The sequence below is a fragment of the Artibeus jamaicensis genome, unplaced genomic scaffold (assembly GCF_021234435.1).
Source record: "Artibeus jamaicensis isolate MK-2021 breed Jamaican fruit bat unplaced genomic scaffold, CSHL_Jam_final contig_463, whole genome shotgun sequence".
Classification (NCBI taxonomy): domain Eukaryota; kingdom Metazoa; phylum Chordata; class Mammalia; order Chiroptera; family Phyllostomidae; genus Artibeus; species Artibeus jamaicensis.
This window is the reverse complement of record NW_026521841.1, coordinates 615,242-635,612: the sequence shown is the minus strand read 5'-3', so window position 1 is coordinate 635,612 and position 20,371 is coordinate 615,242. Positions and strand designations below refer to the sequence as shown.

The 20,371-nt window shown below is 40.4% G+C and overlaps 1 protein-coding gene, 1 non-coding gene and 1 pseudogene across 15 annotated transcripts in view; 2 read left to right on the top strand and 1 right to left on the bottom strand.

Annotated features, from left to right (window-relative positions):
• On the top strand, nt 1-19,694 carry LOC128627618 (cysteine and glycine-rich protein 2-like; annotated as a pseudogene).
• Nucleotides 1-20,371, bottom strand: part of CLASP1 (cytoplasmic linker associated protein 1) — a 284,449-nt gene that overhangs the window by 203,674 nt on the left and 60,404 nt on the right. The window lies entirely within an intron of this gene.
• LOC119049376 (U4atac minor spliceosomal RNA) lies at nt 552-677 on the top strand. Its single transcript, XR_005082510.1, has one exon. It is a non-coding gene; the product is annotated as a U4atac minor spliceosomal RNA (small nuclear RNA).

Sequence of the window (20,371 nt, the reverse complement as noted above, 5' to 3'; positions counted from 1 at the left end):
ATGGGAAACAGTGGGACCCTGTTAGCCGCCAGCACCAAACCCAGGGCCTCCGCCCAGCAGCTCCCGAACCGCCCCCATAATTTCTCGCTCAGGCGCTGTCTCAGAGCCCAGAGTGTGCACGCCGACTGGCAAGATTACATTGCTTATCAAGAGGAAAGCTGCTCCTGCACAGAAGGAGCAGTTTACAATTTTAATGGAAATGGTCAGTGTCTAAAAACGAAATAAAAATCCGCCACAGCCTGGCATATCACCGGAGCTAAACGGAATAGGGAGAATGAGACGCAGCCCCGCCCCCTGCTGGCCCTGCCTCAGAGAGGAGTGCATATGCAAATTGCCTTCTGGCTGGAGTGTGGCCTTCTGGGTAAAACAGAAAGGCTGCTTTGCTACCCTCAGAAGCCTCAAAAAAGGAGTGGTGTTTAGCTTCCGGGACCTGTGTGATCAGCTTAAGCACACTAGCTAACCAGCGACTAGGCAGGGACTTGAAAATGAATCACCACAACCCTACCAGGTATTGACCCATCCTGCTTGCAGCGCACGCAAATACCTTACTAACCATCCTTTTCTTGGGGTTGCGTTACTGTCCAATGAACGTCTAGTGAGGATAGTACTGCTAACGCCTTAACAACACACTCGCATCAGTTAAAGCCTCGCTTTACTTTGGTGCAATTTTTGGAAAAAGGAAAACTTTTTCTCACGATAACAGAGTCAAAATACAATAGAGAAGTAAAAGAATATAAACTGCTTCAATATTAAGCCTAGCCAGTAGGGGGCGCGCCTGACCTTATATTAATACTTACATAATTAGTACTACTCATCCTTGAAATACCCCATTAGCTACCAAAAAAATGAAAATACAAATACCCTTCTCAGAAAGTCATTCCTTAGAATGAAATAATTTTTCACTGTGTAACTTTATTATCAGCTGATACATAATCCAGGTTTCATATAAAATACTAATGATCAAGACTCAGGCAAAGGTAATTATCCAAACATTAGTTACATCAGGCAATGGATAGTAATTATGATTCCTGGCATCTCCCTACCTGTGTTTTGCAACTAGTATTAAAAACAAACACTACAGGCTTTTACATTCAACTCTGAATTCACTGCTTCAAAATTAAAGAAATCAAAATTTATCCAATAACCACCTTAATACATAAACTGCCCTAGCAAGAAACTGGTGACTTGATGATACTGAAGGAAACAATTTTAAATGTTTTTATAAAGAGAACATTGGTTTTTAAACAGTTTTAATATATATATGATATAAAACACTTTAAAATAATGACTTCATGCATGAGCTACAGAGGATTAAGTATCACATTTTGATAGTCCTACAATTTTAAGTTAAAATGCCAAACATTACCTCAGCCAGGTGATAAAGGTTAACATCAACAGTCATAAATTATGTTGACAGTATTTATGCTGGACATGTGAATAAAATGCCATTTTGCATCAGGGACTGTCCTCAAGACCCATAACCCTGGTCTAATCTTAAGAAAAGCATGAAACTGAAATAGAGGAAGATCCTACAAAACACCAGATCAGCATTACTTAAAGTAGTACTCCATTGAAGTACTCCACCTGCTCCATCCAAGTTATCAAAAGCAAGGGAAGTCATAAACTGTAACAGCCAAGAGGAGTCCCGGGAGGCATGCAACCTATCGTGGCCCTGTAACAGATAAAGGACCTTAGATAAAACTAAGGAAACCTAAATAAACTGGACTTAGTTAATAATAATGTTTCAATATTGTTTTATTTTTTTGTAACAAACCATGCTAATATTAAATGTCAATAATTGGGGAGACTGATGTGGGGTACATGGAGACTCCGTACTACCTTCACAATTTTTCTGTAAATCCAAAACTGTTGCAAAATTTAAAGTTTATTATTTTTAAAAGCGAACGATCCATTAATTGTATTGGCTTTTCCCTGATGAAATCCTACACATCGGATGATTGCATTACTACTTAGGGATGAAGGCTTGTTGTTCTTTACAAAAACATTAATAATGCTGCCTTTTAAAAAAATCTTTCTTGTTGCTCTTTTATGGCATTTACAACATGCTCCTGCTTTTTAAACTCTTCATAAGGCATAAACATGCTTTCATGACTTGTAATACTTCTTTCCAGTCCAGCCCCTTCCTGCCTGCAAGATTTCTTTTGAGAAATCAGCTGACAGTCTGATGGAAATTCCTTTGAAGGTAAAAGTTTTCTTTTCTCTTGCTGCTTCTAAGATTCTCTCCCTATTTGTGGCTAATATGATTATGATGTGCCTTGGTATGTTCCTCCTTGGGTCCAACTTCTTCGGGACTCGCTGAGCTTTCTGGACATCGTGGAAGTCTATTTCCTTCGCCAGACTGGGGAAGGTTTCCTTCCTTATTTGTCCAAATAAGTTTTCAATTTCTTACTCTTCCTCTCCGTCTTCCGACACTCCTATAATTCAGATGTTGGAACGTTTAAACATGTACTGAAGGTTCCTAAGCCTCTCATTTTTTTTTAATTCTTCTTTCTTCATTCTGTTCTGGTTGGATGTTTATTTCTTCTGGTACACACCATTGACTTGAGTTCTGGTTTCCTTCCCATAACTATTGGTTCCCTGTACATTTTCCTTTATTTCATTTAGCATTGCCTTCATTTTTCCAACTAATTTGTCACCAAATTCAACCAACCTTGTGAGCATCCTGATTACCAGTGTTTTGAACTCTATCTGATAGGCTGGCTATCTCTTCATCCCTTAGTTGTATTTTTTCTGGAGGTTTGATCTGTTCTTTCATTTGGGCCATTTTTTTCCCCTCAGCAATGGAGGGGGGATTGCATTGTAGTGCTGTATGTGGGGAAGGGGTCAGAGAGGGAACAATGGCACTTGCTCTGCTCTCTGCCAGATTTCAGTCACGTCCCCCACTACCCACAAACAAAGTGAGCCCTTCTTGTGCTGATTCCCAGGTAGGTTGGCTTATGTACATTCTAGAACACTGTGGGTCTCTCCAATGAACTCTCCTGTGAGTTTGGGAGTTCCTCCTGCTACTGCCTCAACCCCTACAGGTGTTTTCAATCAGTGATTTGAAACTTTATTTCCCTGCGCTGGAACCCCGGGTTGCTAGTTCTTGCAAGTTCTTTCTCAACCCCCAGGTGTTCCTCCTGGTTTATCTGCACATGAATGTAGGACTGCCTGCTCCACTAGCCACCACCTCACTGGGTCAGCCAGCTGCTGCCTTGCCACAGTCCTCTCTGCCCAGCTGCCTTTCTCTGCCCCTCCTACCAGGCTGGATGAATGTGTCTTCTTTAACTCCTTGGTTGTTGGACTTCCATACAGTTTGATTTTGTCAGTTTTGGTTGCTTTTTGTTTTTAAGTTGTTGTTGTTCTTTTGGTTGTGTGCACGGTGTGTCCACCTACCCCTCCATCTTGGTCAGGAGTACAATAATGCTGCCTTCTTAGTTCACTGTACTTCTTCAGAATTTGTTTAATACTAAGATGTAAAAGAACTACTGTATTTTCAGATATGACAGTCCATGTCAGTTAACATACCCATGGAGTTTGGGGAAAACAGACTTTAAGCTCTTCCAGGATGAATGGAGGTTCACTTGGTAGGTCTGACCAGAATAGGTCTAGCTAAATCATAAACAGTAAAAATCAAAAAGTCTTCCCCAGATAGTCTTGGAGAGTCCAGAGACTCTCTAAGAAGACTGAGTTGGCAGAAATACTACACAGCCCCAAGCACCCTCACAACACCCAACTGGACTTTGGAAAGAAGCAGAGGGATCTGTACATAGTTATCTAGTTCACCCTCTGTCACAGTCACAGTAGGCAAGACAGCAAATAGTCATCTATGTTTACCTTTAGAGTTCAGGCCCTTCTATGTATCCAATTCCCTATCAAAGAAGGGGATAAATGAATAAAGTCAATGCTCAGAAGACCACTCTAATTATTAGCTGTGAAGCCTCTCTGTGCCTCAGTTTTCTCACCTGTAAATCGGGGAAAACTTTTTAACGGGTGCCTCACTACCTCACAGGTCGTTGTGTGCATGTGAAGTGCCTAAGATAGCACTGGATACATGGTATGGGCTAAACTACCCACATGCTGGCTATTATCACTGCCATTATGATGGGTAATAGGTACTAATTAGTGGTCCCATGTAGGCTTGTGATTCCTGAGGACAAGGGGCTGGGCTGGCAGAGAAGGTTTCCCAGAAAGGATTACGCTGCATGATGTGGAGTTTTAAAAACTAGCCTCACACCAAAGGAAATGAAGACCTTCGAGAAAAGAGAAGAACCTGTACAAAAGTAAGAAGGGGGAGAAAACTGCCAGGGAGGACAAAGGTGGAACAGAGTGAAGTGGGAAAGTCACATGAGAGGCAGCTTCTGAAGGCCCTCAGATATGTCTTGAAGAAAATGGGGAAACTACTCAAGAGTAGTCAGGGGAAAGGGGGAGTGACAGAGGAGCTGGAGCTTTTAGACAGGGCTCTGTGACCACCAGGAGAAAGGTGGCCTGAGACAGAGAGGACTGAGGCAGGGAGGGGGTCAGACTCACACCTGACACTTACTGCCTTTAGTTTTCATTAAGCTATTAAGTGTGCAATACCTTTGAGCACCTGCTCAATTATTCCACTTAATTTTCCTTTTTAAATTTTAGAGCAAAAGGAGAAGAGTAACATCTATTTGTTGTTCCACTTATTTTTGCATTCACTGGTTGATTCTTGATATGTGGCCTGACTAGGGATCAAACCCTTGACCTTGGCTATCAAAGGCAAAACACTAACCAAGTGTGAGTTACCCCACCAGGGCCTCACTCGATTTTCTGAGTTTATGCTTGTTTCCCCAGATAAACATTCCTTGAATAGAAGGAATACTATGACTCACAGTCCATCAAAATTTTCATAATATATAGCACACTACTGGGTACATGGTAAGTGATGAATATACTCCTATTTTTTATTGACTAGTAATGAATCTGGAACAGGTGAGTTCTCAAGGTCCAATGCAGTTCCTTTATCCTACAACTTTAAAAACGACACTTTTAAAAGTAGGTGATAATGGCTAAGTAACACAAACCAATCCTAACACCAAAAACAACTAAAAATCCTAGATATAACATACAAGGCATCTGCTTGGAAACATCAGAGAACTAAGAAGTTACAGAAGAATTATCAGGCTATAAAACACAAGAAAACTAAAATCCATAGAGATAAGCCTACAGGAAATAGTCCACTTTTGCCCTAGGGCCATTTATACACTGAGAAAGGGACAACCAGACATGGTGAATTATTTTGATCCTCACTTGGGTCTAGGAAAACAAAGGATGGATTCCAAAGCCCTCAAAGACTGTTGGCCCAGATAATCCCCTCAACTGAGGCTAGAACTCCAAATGAAATCTTACAAGAATGAGAAGGAAATAAAACAGCCTTCAGATGGACCACTGATCAGTTTCCAAAAAACTAGGTGGCTGAGAAAAATGGTATCAGATGGAACTGATCTTTGATTGCTGGTGCCTTAAAGCCTCTGGCAGATAAAAACACAAATGATTTCTGGATGGAGAGAAGATCACCCTACTCTAGTACTCAATTTACTGTTATAAACAATTTTCAAATACAATGTCTCAAACACAACCAAAGATAACCAGGCACAACTATAAATAAACCAGGACAACTATAAGTAAAAACTAGCAGAAACAAAGACCCACATGAACTATACATATGAACATAATTAGAAAGAGAAATTAAAATAACAATTCTTAGTATGTTTAAGAAGATGAAACACATGACTAAATTTGGGAGATAGGAATGACAACTTTTGAAAAGTGACTTACATTTTTAAAGGAACCAAATACCACAATACCCAAAACAAGTACTAAATAAATGGATTTAAAACCACACTGAATATAAATGAAGAAAGAATTAAACAGGACTTCTGGCCAAGATGGAGGCATAGGTAGACACACTCCTTCCATGACCAAAAGAAGGACAACAACAAGTTTGAAAACAAAAAGCAACCGAACTTCCAGAAAACTGAATAGTATGGAAGTCCAAGACCAGACCAGAAGGAGAGGTGGAGATGAGCAGCCAAGGTGGAGAGGACTCAAGGCAAGGCATGGCTGGAGTACCAGAACGAGCAAGGGGGCAGCTAGCAGACCCACACAAATGTGGGTGGTCCCACATTTGTGTGCGAATAAACCAGAAGGAAAAACTGGGGAGTGAGACAGACTACACAACCCAGGGTTCCAGTGCAGGGAAATAAACCCTCAAAATCTCTGACTGGAAACACCTGTGGGGGTTGAGGTGGCAGGAGAAACTCCCAACCTCATAGGAGAATTTGTTAGAGAGACTCATGGAATCATAGAGCATACACAAACCCATCTGGCCAGGAATTAGCACTAGAAGACCCCAATTTGCTTGTGGGTAGCAGAGGAAGAGACTGAAAGCAAGCAGAGAGCTGAGCAAGTGGCACTGTTCCCTCTCGGACCGTTCCCCCACAGATAGCACCACAACTGGAGATATGGTAGCCCCATCCTGGTGAATACCTAAGGCCCCGCCCATTACAATGTAACAGGTGCACCAGAGACAAAAAAAATATGGCCCTAATGAAAGAACAGATCAAAACTCTAGAAAAAATACAACTAGGTAATGAAGAGTTAGCCAATCTATCAGATGCACAGTTCAAAACACTGGTAATCAGGATGCTCATAGAAAAGGTTAAGTATGGTCGCAAAATAGAGGAAAAAGTGAAGACTATGAAAAGTCAAATAAAGAAAAATGTACAGGGAACCAACAGTGAAGTGAAAAAAACTGGGACTCAAATCAACAGTTTGGACCAGAAGGAAGAAATAAACATTCAACCAGAAGAGAATGAAGAAACAAGAATTCAAAAAATGAGGAGAGGCTTAGGAACCTCCAGGACAACTTTGAATGTTCCAACATCTGAATAATAGGGGTGCCAGAAGGAGAAGAGGAAGAGCAAGAAACTGAAAACTTATTTGAACAAATAAGGAAGAAAAACTTCCCCAATCTGGTGAAAGAAACAGACTTCTGGGAAGTCCAGGAAGCTCAGAGAGTCCCCAAAAAGTTGGACCCAAGGAAGCACATAGCAAGGCACATCATAATTGCATTAGCCGAGATTAAAGATAAGGAATCTTAAAAGCAGCAAGAGAAAAGGAGACAGTTACCTACAAAGGAGTTCCCATAAGACTATCAGCTGATTCCTCAGAAGGAAACTTGCAGGTAAGAAAGGGCTAGAAAGAAGTATTCCAAGTCATGAAAAGCAAGGACCTACAACCAAGATTACTCTATCCAGCAAAGCTTTCATTTAGAATGGAAGGGCAAAAAAGTGCTTTCAGATAAGGTCAAGTTAAAGGAATTCATCATCACCAAGCCCTTATTATATGAGATGTTAAAGGGACTTATCTAAGAAAAGATCAAACCTATGAACAGTAAAATGACAACAAACTCACAACTACCAACAGCCAAACCTAAAAAAACAAAACAAAACTAAGCAAACAACTAGAACAGAAACAGATTCACAGAAATGGAGATCACATGGAAGGTTATCGGCAGGGAGAGGGATGGGGGAAAACGTACAAGGAATAAGAAGCATAGATGGTAGCTAGGAAATAGGGGAAAGTTAAGAACAGTATAGGAAATGTAGAAGCCAGAGAACTTATACGTATGACTCATGGACATGAACTAAGGTGGGGAAATGATGATGGGAGGTGTACAGGGCAGAGGAGAATAAAGGGGAGAAAAAAGTAGGATGACTGTAACAGTATAATGAGTAAAATATATTTTTTTAAAGAAGAATTAAACAGGAAACAAAGTCTACAGAAAAAATTAGAATGATGCAGAAAGGCAAAAAAAATGGAACATTCAAAACAACAGGTAAGAAACAAAGAACAGAGAAGAACTAGCATAAGTTTCAATGGAGTTTGAATAGGTCAGCCACAGTATGTAAAAAGCAATAGCTCATACCTATCTGGATCACTATTATCCAAAAAAAGAGAAAGAAAACATACCAAGTGTTGATGAGGATGTGGAGAAATCTGAACTCCTGTGCACTGCTGGTAAGAATGTAAAATATAAAAAGAATGCAGCTACTGTAGAAAATGGTATGGTGGTTCCTGAAAAAATCAAATACACAATCACCATATAATCCAGCAATTCCACTTCTGGGTATATACCCAAATGAAGTGAAAACCAGAATTCCAACAGATAACCTAGCAGCATTATTCACAACAGCCAAAAGGTGGAAACAAGCCAAATATGAAAACACGAATCATGCCCAATGATGAAATGCTGAAAATTTTCATTTGATATGGGAAACGATACAAAAAAGTCCACTCTACAATTTCTTTTCAAAATTGCTTCTGAGGTCCTAGACTAATGCTTTATGGCAAGAAAAACACATGTTAACACTCACAAAGAAGGAACAAAGGTATATTACTAATGGAAAACATAATTACAAGTAGAAAACCTAGAAGATCTATAGATGTATTATAAAACTAGGGAGTTTCACAAGACTAAAGCATACAAAAAACAATCGAGGAAAACAAAACAGAAAATGAAAATAAATGAAATGAATCAAAGTCCCACTCAATAATACAGATAAATCTCACGATAAGGAGTGAAAAGGCCAGATGCAAAGTATTTGCACATTTGTATTAAGTTCAGTATGTGGAAGAAAAGGGGCCACATATTAACCTGAAAAGTTCAGGGGAGGTCTTGGAAGAAGCCTTATAAACAGAGCCCTAAAGTAACCACAAAGGATGGTCTAAGATGAAAACTTATTAACTAAAAGCAGTTCACGGCAGTTCATGGTGGGTGGTCAAGTACTAGGCCTGCATTTTCCCCTAACAAAGGTCAGTCTTTACCTTAATGAGCCTGTCTATTGTGTTTTGGCATCTATGATAACATACCTTTGAAATGTCAAGGTAACTTCCCTTTTTCTCAAACCTCTTGGCACAAGCTGAGACCACAAATTCCTTCATTGTTACTGTTATTGTTGACTGTTAACTATCCTTTACCCACTTATGTAAAAGAAGTGGGTGTCTATCATTTTACCTTTTATCCAATCCCAGAGGTTTCCCCACTTTGCTTTCTCCTGTCTCCCTAATCTATCACCAATCAACTTCATGTAACCCCTTTTGGCTCTTCCTTTGAGTCTAATATATACAATAAACAAGGTGCTAAAAAGGTGCAAAACTGCCATTCTCCAGAGCATTTCTTAATCCGTTAAGGTATTGCTTCCCAGCAACTGTTGTCCAAAAATACTCTACAGGTTTGAATGTTTCTTACATTGACAAATAGAAAAACATAAAGCAAAACATAAGCAGTAAGGTACATATTTAGATGACCTAAAGTAAAAAGAAGAGCAAGAAAGTGATTACCATAAAAATGAAGACAATGGTAACTTCGGGGAGTGCTGGAAATACTCTAGGCAATTAAATACCTGTTTAGCTTTATAACAATTCATTAAACCGTGCCTTCGAGTTTCATGCACTTTCTACATATAGTTCAAAATATTTTGTTTTTTAAGTTTAAAAACTAGGTAAGTGAGAGTGAGCCTGGGTCACTGTCAACTGTGATGAACCTTGTTGCCTTACTTTCCAAACCACTAGTAAAAGCACCAAAATGGAACCCACTGTAGTTCTAGCACGATGTCTGCTCACTGATCAGAGACAAAATACTAAATCCTTTCCCCCCAAAAAATGTCGATAAGGAACAGGCTAGATAGAGGAACTGGTCATTTCTTGATCTCTGAGAATGGATTGGAAAGAGTGTAGAAGAATAAAGGGGTTCTATGGAAAGTAACCTCACAGAGTGATCTGATTATAAATTCCTAACTGGGCAGGTAGGTCATGGTGAGTAGTCACACTCAGGCATATAACTTGTTTTGTAACAACTTATCTTCTTATCTTTTGTCAAGCTAGCCCTGTCCATCATTTCTGTGTATCTAGGTTAACTCACCTTTGATGTAAGAGTAACTACCCTCCAGAGAGCTCATTATCTGGTTATGGAATAATTCCTGTAATCCAGTGCCCAGCTTGCTTCCTCCCACCTCCATGTAATCTTCCTTATGTTTCCTCTTTAATTCCCGAAGCATAAAAGAACTACAAAACTATTATTCTACAGAGGATTTGAGATCTTGCTCCCAGGCATTTGTCATCACTTTAGGCTCAAATAAACTCATAAAAATTCTCTGCAGATTTGAACATTTCTAAACTCAATTAGAGTAAAAAATAGTATTTCATACTCATGTGGTAGTTTACTGTTTTTAAGGCACTTTTGGGTGAACTGGAGTAATCTCACCATTACCCAAGATGCAGAATATGAGTCTCAGAGCAAAAGCATGATATTACAAACCCTCATGTGAAATCTTTTTATGTCTTTTTAGCTAGCTTAAGACCTTAAGCAAATCACAATACTCTCTGCCAATACCAAGTAACCTCTAGCAGGGGTCCTCCAGGCCGAGAACTAGTACCTGTGTGTTAGGAACCAGGGCTGTACAGCAGGAGGTGAGCTTGAATGTAATGTGCTTGAATCATCCTGAAACCATCCCTCCACCCTCCAGTCCATGGAAAAATTGTATCCCACAAAACCTGTCCCTGGTGCCGAAAAGGTTGGAGACCACTGCTCTAACTTCTCTGATAATGAGTACAGAAGGTACAAGTCATAGCAATCAAATCAGATCACTGGGAAGGATTAGAGGGCAGCCACAGAAGGAGGTTGCCCAAGGCAAGAGTAAACAGCATAGGTAGGACAGGATTTGCTCAGAAGCTGACTGCCTCCAGAACGCATGAAATTATGGGCAAAAAGACTTGAAATAAGAAGCACTCTCAGGCTCTCTTCTTCCTTGAGGATGCCTAGATGATCCTGCTGCAGTTGTCTGTGTTTCCCAACTGGCGGTGTTTTGGATGGAAAGAAACTCCAGGTGCAGCCTAGGGTCGGGCTGGGTTGGGTTGGGTTGGGTTGGGCTGGCCTGGCCGCGGGTGTCAGGGTTATTCTTTGAGTGTCCTACAAGGGACAACCTCTGAGGCAGAAGCCTGCCATTCTTCCAAAATTGTGTAGCTTTTGTATCTTATGTTGTTTTAGTTTGTAAATTAATCCTGTAGAAATAAAATAATTAAAACAGGGGGAAATATAGGAGAACTCAGGTTACCAGTCTAGCCTTAGTTAATAGTAGGCTTAACCAATTAAAGCTGTAAGAGTGTTCAGCCTTGGTTGATAGGGTTAAGTGACTAATGCATATAGAAAGTTGTTATTTCAAAATTGTGAAGCTTTTGAATAAAGACTCCTTTCCTTTATCACCAAATACCTGCTCTGAATTTTGCCCAAAGTGTGGCTACAGGCAGCAGGAGCCTACTTGCTGTCTGGTAACACTGGGGCTTTGTAAATGCAGATTTGGCATGGAATCCCAGCTACCTCTCCTGCTGGCCAGCTGAGCTTCAAATGCTTTATCAGTCAAATTGGAACAATAACACATTTACCTTAGGGAATACACATGAGGGTTAACAGTTTTAACAAAATGCCTGGAATATAGCAGGTACTCAGTAAATGCCTGTTCTCTTCTTTATGAGAGAGCCACTTAAAAAAAAAAATGGCTTACTAAGGAAGGAGAGAGACAGAGTGGGCATAAATCCAAACTAAGGTCACCCAAAACCCCATTAGCCACAATATAACCCTGTTAATATTTTGATGACTGTCCCTCAAGACATCTCTGCATGCACACTGTGCATAGGAATTTTACATAAACAGGTTCTTTTTACATATATATGCACATACATACATAGTTACATATATAGGTTTTTTCACTCAACATACCATGGAAATCTTCCCAAATCAGTAAATATAGATCTATATCCCCATTTTCTTTTGATTATTTTAATTGTTGTTCAAGTACAGTTTTCTATCTTTTATTCCCATCCCAGCCCACCCCCCAGTGCTGCCCACCTCCCTCCCATTTCCACCCCACTTAGTTTTTGTCCATGTGTCCTTTACACTTGTTCCTGTAAATATACCCCATTTTCAGTGGCTGTGATATCCTACTGAATCTAGGTACCAAAAGGACTGATCTAATCCTCCACATTCCTCCTGACATTCAGGTTTGGTTAGAATTTTTCTTATTTTGAACAATAGTGTGATGGGTACACATTTCTTCACATGTGCTATTATTAACTCCTTGAGACAAATTCTGAAAAGGACAACTGCTGGGTCAAAAAGAATATGCCCTGTGCACTTTATCAGCACTATTTTTACCATAATGCAGTAGGTGCCCTATGGAACTGCATGCTACTGCTGAGTTCTACACATTTTTTGGTTGTGTCAAAAGATTAAATTGCAAACCTACAACCAACATAACTCTACCCTGCAAAGCTATCATTTAAAATCAAAGGACAGATGGGAGCTACCCAGACAAGAAAAAGCTAAAGGAGTTCATCATCACCAATAATCACCCACCAGTATTATAAGAAATATAAAGAGAGTTTTAAGAAGAAGATCAAAAATATTAATACAGTGGCAATAAATATATATCTGCCAAAAATTAAATCAAACTAACAAGCAGAACGGAAACAAAATCATGGATACAGAGAATGTTCTGAGTGTTGACAAGAGCAGGGTTGGGAGGATGTGCAGAAGAAGTGAAGGGATTAAGTACAGACTGATAAGATGCCAATCTTCTTGAATTTGTTAACATTGGTCATGTGTTCTAACCTGTGGTCTTTTGGGGGGGGGGCATTAATTTTTAAAGTATATTTTATTGATTGTGCCATTACAGCCATCCCATTTCCCCCGCTTCATTCCCCTCCACCCTACATACCCTCTCCCACCCACATTCCCCTCTTTAGTTCATGTCCATGTGTCGTAAGTTCTTTAGCTTCTACATTTCCCACACTACTTTTGCCCTTCCCCTGTCTATGCTACTTATTCTGTGCCTTTCCCCCACTTCCTCCTCCCACTCCCCTGTTGCTATCAAGTACCTGCTCTGACCACAATGGAATGACATTGGAAATCAACTACAATAAATACACTGAAAAATCACTCAAACACATGGAGGCAATGACATGTTATTACACAATGATTTCACTAACAATGAGATCAAGAAAGAAATCAACAGTTACCTGGAATTAAGTGGAAATGAAAATGAACTCATAACAACCCGAAGTCCATGAGACACAACAAAAGCAGTCCTGAGAGGGCAGCTCATAGCATAATACTCCTACCACAAAAAGCAAGAAAAATCTCACACAATTTAACCCTATGCCTAAAAGAACTAAAAAAAGAACAGCACTCCTTTATCCTGCACTGACCCCCAGCCACCGATATTGGCAGCAGCCCCCACAACAGCAAACATGCCCACTTTCTGGGATATTGAGTTGACTTTCTTTTTTAAAAAAATATATTTTAATGATTATGCCATTACAGTTGTCCTATTTCCCCCCCTTCATTCCCCTTCACCCTGCACACCCCCTCCGCTACCATTCTCCCCCTTTAGTTTATGTCCACATATATCAAGTTCTTTAGATTCTATATTTCCCATACTATTCTTGCCCTCCCCCTATTTTCTACCTACCATCTATTCTGCTTATTCTCTGTACCTTCTCCCCCCTTCTCCTCCTCCCACTCCCCTGTTGCTAACCCTTCATGTGATCTTCATTTCTATGGTTCTGCTCCTGATCTAGCTGTCCTCTTAATTTGCTTTTGTTTTAGGTGTGGTTGTTAATAACTGAGTTTGCTGTCCTTTCACTCTTCATCTTTTTATTCTTCTTTTTCTTAGATAAGTCTCTTTAAGATTTCATATAATAAGGGCTTGGTGATAATGAACTCCTTGAATTTGATCTTATCTGAGAAGCACTTTATCTGCCCTTCCATTCTAAATGAAAGCTTTGCTGGATAGAGCAATCTTGGATGTAGGTCCTTGCATTTCATGTCTTGGAATACTTCTTTCCAGCCCCTTCTTCCCTGTAAGGTCTCTTTTGAGAAATCAGCTGACAGTCTGATGGGAAGTCCTTTGGAGGTGACTGTCCCCTTAGCTCTTGCTGCTTCCAGGATTCTCTCTTTCATTTTAATCTTGGCTAATGTAATGATGATGTGCCTTGGTGTGTTCCTTCTTGGGTCCAACTTCTTTGGGACTCTCTGAGCTTTCTGGACTTCCTGGAAGTCTATTTTCTTTGCCAGATTGTTCTGCCAGAACAATCTCCTGTAAAGGAGAACTTTGCCAGAAGTTCTCCTTTATTATTTGTTCAAATAAGTTTTCCACTTGTCACTCTTCCTCTTCCCCTTCTGGTACCCTTATAATTTGGATGTTGGAACATTTAAAGATGTCCTGAAGGTTCCTAAGCCTCTCCTCATTTTTCTGAATTCCTGTTTCTTCATACTTTTCTGTTTGGTCATTTTTTTCTTCCTTCTGGTCCACTCCCTTGATTTGAGTCCCAGTTTCCTTTCCATCACTATTGGTTTCCTGTGCATTTCCATTCATTTCAATTAGTTTAGCCTTCATATGTTCCTCTAATTTGTGACTAAAATCAACCATTTCTGTGAGCATCCTGTTCACCAGTGTTTTGAACTGTGCATCTGAAAGTTTGTCTGTTTCTTCATGGCTGCGAGTTATGGGCTCTGGGGCTTTGAGTTCTTCTTGAGCCATAATGTTTTGGTCTGTTCACACCTGTTATGTATGAGGAGCAGAGCAGGACCCTACGTGTTCACCAGGGTGGAGCAACTCAGTGGCTGGGTTGTGTGACGCTGTATGTGGGGGCAAGGTCAGAGGGGGAACAATGGTGGTCCCCTCCACTGCTTCCTGCCACTGGAGCGTGCATGGTCTGTCTCACTGCTCGCTCCTTTGCCTGGTTTATCTGCACGTGAATGAATGTGTGATCCCGGGCGGCAACCAGCCTCCTTGCATCCTCACTGGGTCTGCCCGTTTCTACCCCACACCTGGGATCCGCCAACAGCTGCCTGCATGCCTGGGTCGGTCTGGCAGATCTTTCCTGCCCGACCCCACTTTGCCACTGGCTCCACCCCTCTTACCGGTCTGGCTTAACGGTTCATTGTTGTCAGACTTCTGTATAGTTCAATTTTCTGTGTTTTGGTTGCGTTTTTGTTACTAAAACTTTGTTGTCTTTAAACTTGGTTGTGGGAGGAGGCACAGTGTTTCCACCTACGCCTCCATCTTGGCCGGGAGTTGACTTTCTTCTCATTGGCCGGGAGATGTGACGAGGAGGTCTGCAGGCAGGTCCTCATGACCTTGACCCAGGGCCACCTTGGTCTCTCTCCCTTTGCCCCCCGCCCACAAGGAAACTCTCAGGCACTCACTTCTACCAGCACTCGAAGGTGGGGGTTCACTCAACTGTAAATTAAAATAGATTAACTATATTCTGTTAATTATGCTAAAAAAAAAAAGAAGTACAGACTGGTTGTTACAGAATGGTCATTGGGATGTAAAGCCTAGCATAGAGAAAATAGTAATAGTCCAACAATTATATATGGTGTCAGATAGATGTGCGATTTATTGGGATGATCACATATTAAGTTATAAAATGTCTAATCATTGTGGTGTACAGCTGAAACTAATGTAATAATTATGTCAACTGTAACTGAAAATTTAAAATGATATAAGAAAAAACTAAAAATTAGAAAAAAGTCTAAATTTCCACATTGTTAAACCTGGAGGAAATTAATTATCATTCAACACTACACTCACTTTCATTCCTAAGAACAAGAGCACAACGCAGACACCCAAAAATGTGTGATACAGGCAGTGGCTTTGAGTATTCACATGCGGGATGGGAGAATTCTCCCAGCAGCCTTCAACCCAGGGTGGATGTGGACCCAAAGTGTGCCTGCAGCAGGTCAGGGCAATCTGCAATGCAGTGCTTCTTGGAAGCAGACTGAGACAGGGTTCTTATCCAACATTCACCCCAATGTATCCTTCAAAGTAGTCACCAAATGAGTTCTGGGATACTCCTTCCAATAATAATACCACTAGGCAATCTGCTTTTTAAATCCCTCTTCTGAAATAGCTTCTAGATACAGTTTATGAGGCACAAAAGTCTGTACAAATATAAGTAATTAATATTAGATTTATGGGACTAACACAGTTACAGGCTTGTTACTTGTTGTTGCCCACATACAAAGATTTTACTGTCAAAGAAGAACTTAGGATCATCATACCATCAAACCACCTCATTTTACACGAGTAGCGATAGGCCAAGTGAGGCTAGGAGGCAAGATTTGAATACAAATCTTGTATACAAAGATCTGGAGCAGTTTAGTAACCTTTGCTTAAAGAGCTAGACCAAGCAACCTAAGTGTTCACCAACAGACAAATGCATGCATACACACACACACACACACACACACACACACACTGGAATACTACTCAGGCATAAAAGAGAATGGAATCTTGCCATCAACAATAACATGAATGGACCTACAGGGCATTATGGTTAAGTGAGGTAAGTCAGAGAGAGAGACAGACATGAACCATTATTATTTGTAGAATCTAAAAATAAATAAATAAACAAACAAAACTGAAACAAACTCAGATGCAAAGAACGAACTGATGGTTGCCAGATGGGAGGGAGGTTGAGAGGATGAATGAAAAGGTAAAGGGACGAAAAAGTACAAATTGCCAGTTATAGAAACAGTCACAGGGATGTGAAGTACAGCATAGGGAGTATAGAGTATAGTCAATAATATTGTAATAACTATGTATTGGTGTCAGATGAGTAGACTCACTGAAATGAGCACTCCGTAAATTATATAAATGTTTATGCTGTAGAGCTAAAACTAATATAAAATTTTTGCCAAGCGTTAATTAAAATTTTTGTTTAAATTTTTAAGAGAATGTTCCGGCCTCCCTTAAACAGAAAGAGAAAACAACACCTATACCAGTCTAATACAGCTTTCAGCAATGAGAGAAATGTGCTACATCTGCACTGTTCAATACAGTTGCCACTAGCTATGAGTAGCTACCAAGTAACTAAAATGTGGCTAGTGTGAATGAGAGGTACAGCTTTACATTGAATTTAACCACATGAGGCTCTTGACTACCATGTTAGACAGCAGAGCTCCAGACCAGTGGTTGCAGACTCAGTGGTTATAGAAACAAGGTCAGCAGTATGCCTGGAACACAGGACCATGGAAGCCTGGATACATCTTAAAGGTCTGGCCACTTAACACCATGTGAAAATGAAGGTGAGAGTGGCCAGATCTCCAGATTTTAAACACTGACAGTTCACTGAATAAATTTTAAAGAACTGAGGAGTACAGAGGAAACACATTGTGGGTCAAATCTAGCCAATGACCCCTGAAGTTATGCACCCTCATCTTGGTGCAGCTCAAACATGAGATCAAGCACCAAAACATTCACCGTTGTCCAAGGGATTAGCAAAGATTCGAGATTCCCACATGGTCTTTCAAAATTCTTACTATGCTGCCCTGGCTGGCATAGCTCAGTGGATTGAGCACAGGCCTGTGAACCAGAGTATCACAGTTCGATTCCCAGTCAGGGCACATGCCTGGGTTGCAGGCCAGTTCCCAGCAGGGGCGCATAAAAGGCAACCATACATTGATATTTCTCTCCCACTCTTTCTCCTTCCCTTCCCCTCTCTCGAAAAATAAATAAAATATTTTTTAAAAAAAATTCTTACTATGCTTCCAAGCTGACCACCCAGTCCTCTTTTTCAGCAACTGCAGCCAGCCAGCAGGGCTTATAGCTCTTCCCCCTGCCCCAAGTCTCCTACGTCTCCTTACTCCCCTTCTCCAAGATCCAGGTCCTAATCCTCCAATAGACCTTTCCTGCTAGCCCAGCCCAGGAGCTCTTCCAGCTCTGATCCCCGATAGGCCTGAGGCCTGTACTTCTCTCTAGCTCTTACACCTGCACACCATCAATCTCTCCAAAGACCAAACTACTCAGAGGAGGGCAATTCCATATACAGCCTCCCTCATCCCACCCACTTCCCCAGGGGTAGCAATGCCAGTAATTAACTTTTATCTTACATATATTCTCATTATTATCTCATTTAATCCTTATAACATCATCTTGAGCCAAATATCACAGCTATAAATATTCCTACTTTACAGATAAGGAATTGTGCAACTGGGCAAGGTCACTTGGCTATTAAGTGGCTCAAATAATATTCACTAAACCATTAGTCTTACAAAAGGGCAAAGTGAAACATTAAATTTATATTGACAACTGCGAAGTCAAAAATCACTCTCATATGTGTGCTTATCCTGGAGAACAATTTGCCCATTACCTGCACTTCGGGCAAAAAGTGGACATTATTCGCAATAACCAAAAAGTGGCAATCATCCAGAAATCCATCAACTCGTGAACAGATAAAATGTAGTCTATCCATACTATTAAGTACCATTCAACAATAAAGAGGAACAAACTACTGATGCATGCTTCGAGATAGATAAACCTTGGAAACATGATGCTAAGTAAAAGAAATCAAACACAAAGGACTATAAATTTGTATGATTCCATTTAACAAATGGTTGTCTGCAGCTGGGGGTGGGAATGGGAATTGATGGCATTTTTTTAGTGATGGAGAAATGTTCTAAAATTGGATTGTGGTAACAGTTACACAACTCTAAATTTACTAAAAACAATTAAATTGTACATTTAACGAGTAAATTTTATAGTATGCAAATTAGATTTCCATAATGCTGTAAAAAAATCAGTTTCTACACTTACAAGAACTCTTCTCTAATCTTTCTGGTTAATCATAGAAGAATTATACCTGCCAAAGGTATAAGAATTCTTCTAAGAACTCTTGCCAGAGGTCCTTGGGCCAGGCAACTCACCTGGTTGCCTCTCCTGGACTCCCTGGACTCCCTCAAGACTTGCTAACTCCCTGGGGGTACATGGTCTTGCCACAAAAATTGGAGGTTGAAACAAATGTGGCACCTGTTGGAGGACTGTGTACTATGTGTACCATGTAGAAGAGGTACAGTGTGATAAAAGCAGTTTCTACCACTGGTCCCTTTCTGTGCATGCTTTCCAGGAAAAATTTAGATAGCACAACAGTGGCAATTCATGATGATGAGATCTACTGCAAATCTTACTACAGAATAAAGTATGGGCCAAATGGCCACAGTTATGGCCTGGCCGAGTAGCTCAGTTGGTTAGAGCATCACCCTGAAATGTCAAGGCTGTGGGTTCCATCCCTGGTCAGGGTACATACAGACAACAATAAATACATCCATAAGTGGAACAACAGATCAATGTGTCTTTCTCTCTCTAAAATCAGTTAAAACAAACTTTTTTTAAATGCCATGGTTATGGACAGGGCACCAGCACACTCAACACAGACCAGGGCAAGAGGCTGGGCATCAAGCCAGAGAGTGTTCCACCTCTTAGACCTACAACAAATCCAAACACTTCTAAATTTGCTCAGAAATACAGAGGTGCTGAGAAGTGTTCCAGACCTGGGGATTCTAGGTATACTGCTGAGAAGATCATTGAAGTGAGGAAGCCCTGGCACAAAAACTGCTTCCAATGTGCCAAGTGTGAGAAGTCTTGAATCAACAACTCTTGACTGAGAAAGAAAGTGAAATGCATTGTAAAAGAATCTATGCAAAAAACTTTGGGCCCCAGGGATGTGGTTATGGCAAAGGACTACCTGGCAGAGTATGGCCCTCTTCCCCAGCTTCACCTATAGGTAAAAATCAAGTTCAGGAGTATTTGCAAACTTTAGGCTAAGTTAAATAAGCTAGACACAAAAAGACACATGCTGTATGATTAACTTATATGAGGTGCCTAGAAGAGGTAAATTCTTGGAGACAGAAAGTAGAATCCTGGTTATCATGGAAAGGGTGGCAGAGCAGGACTTGTGAGAACAATGTGAGAGCATACTAGAATGTGGTGGCCAAAGCCCAATCACTTGAGGACTGCCCAGTGTGATGTGGCAGACAGAAATGAATGGAACTAACTAAATTTAGTGTTTCAATCCAGTTTTGAAAGAAGGTTATTTTGCTTGGAAATGAGGTAGGTGTCAGGTGCTGGGGTATGCTGATGCCATTTGCAATCAATCCCCAGAAATCTCACTACAAATGAAGTATTATAATTGTCCATTAAAAAACTTAAGCACCTTACTTACCATAAGAACCCAAAATATGTGTAAAACAAATGGATTACACTGCCCTACATTTTTCTGGGTAATGGAAGAAAGAAAACTATGAATAATAAAGTATAACAAGAGATATTAAGGAGAGGGAGAATCCCAAGGAAGTAAAATGAGATAACAAAAAATAAGACAGCACCAAGATAAAAACGCTCACTGTAAGGAAGAGAAGGAAAGAAAAATGTTAACTTGTTTCTGCTTTTTTATGATGATGATGATGATGATGAGTACTATCTATTAGCAATGAAAGAATTGT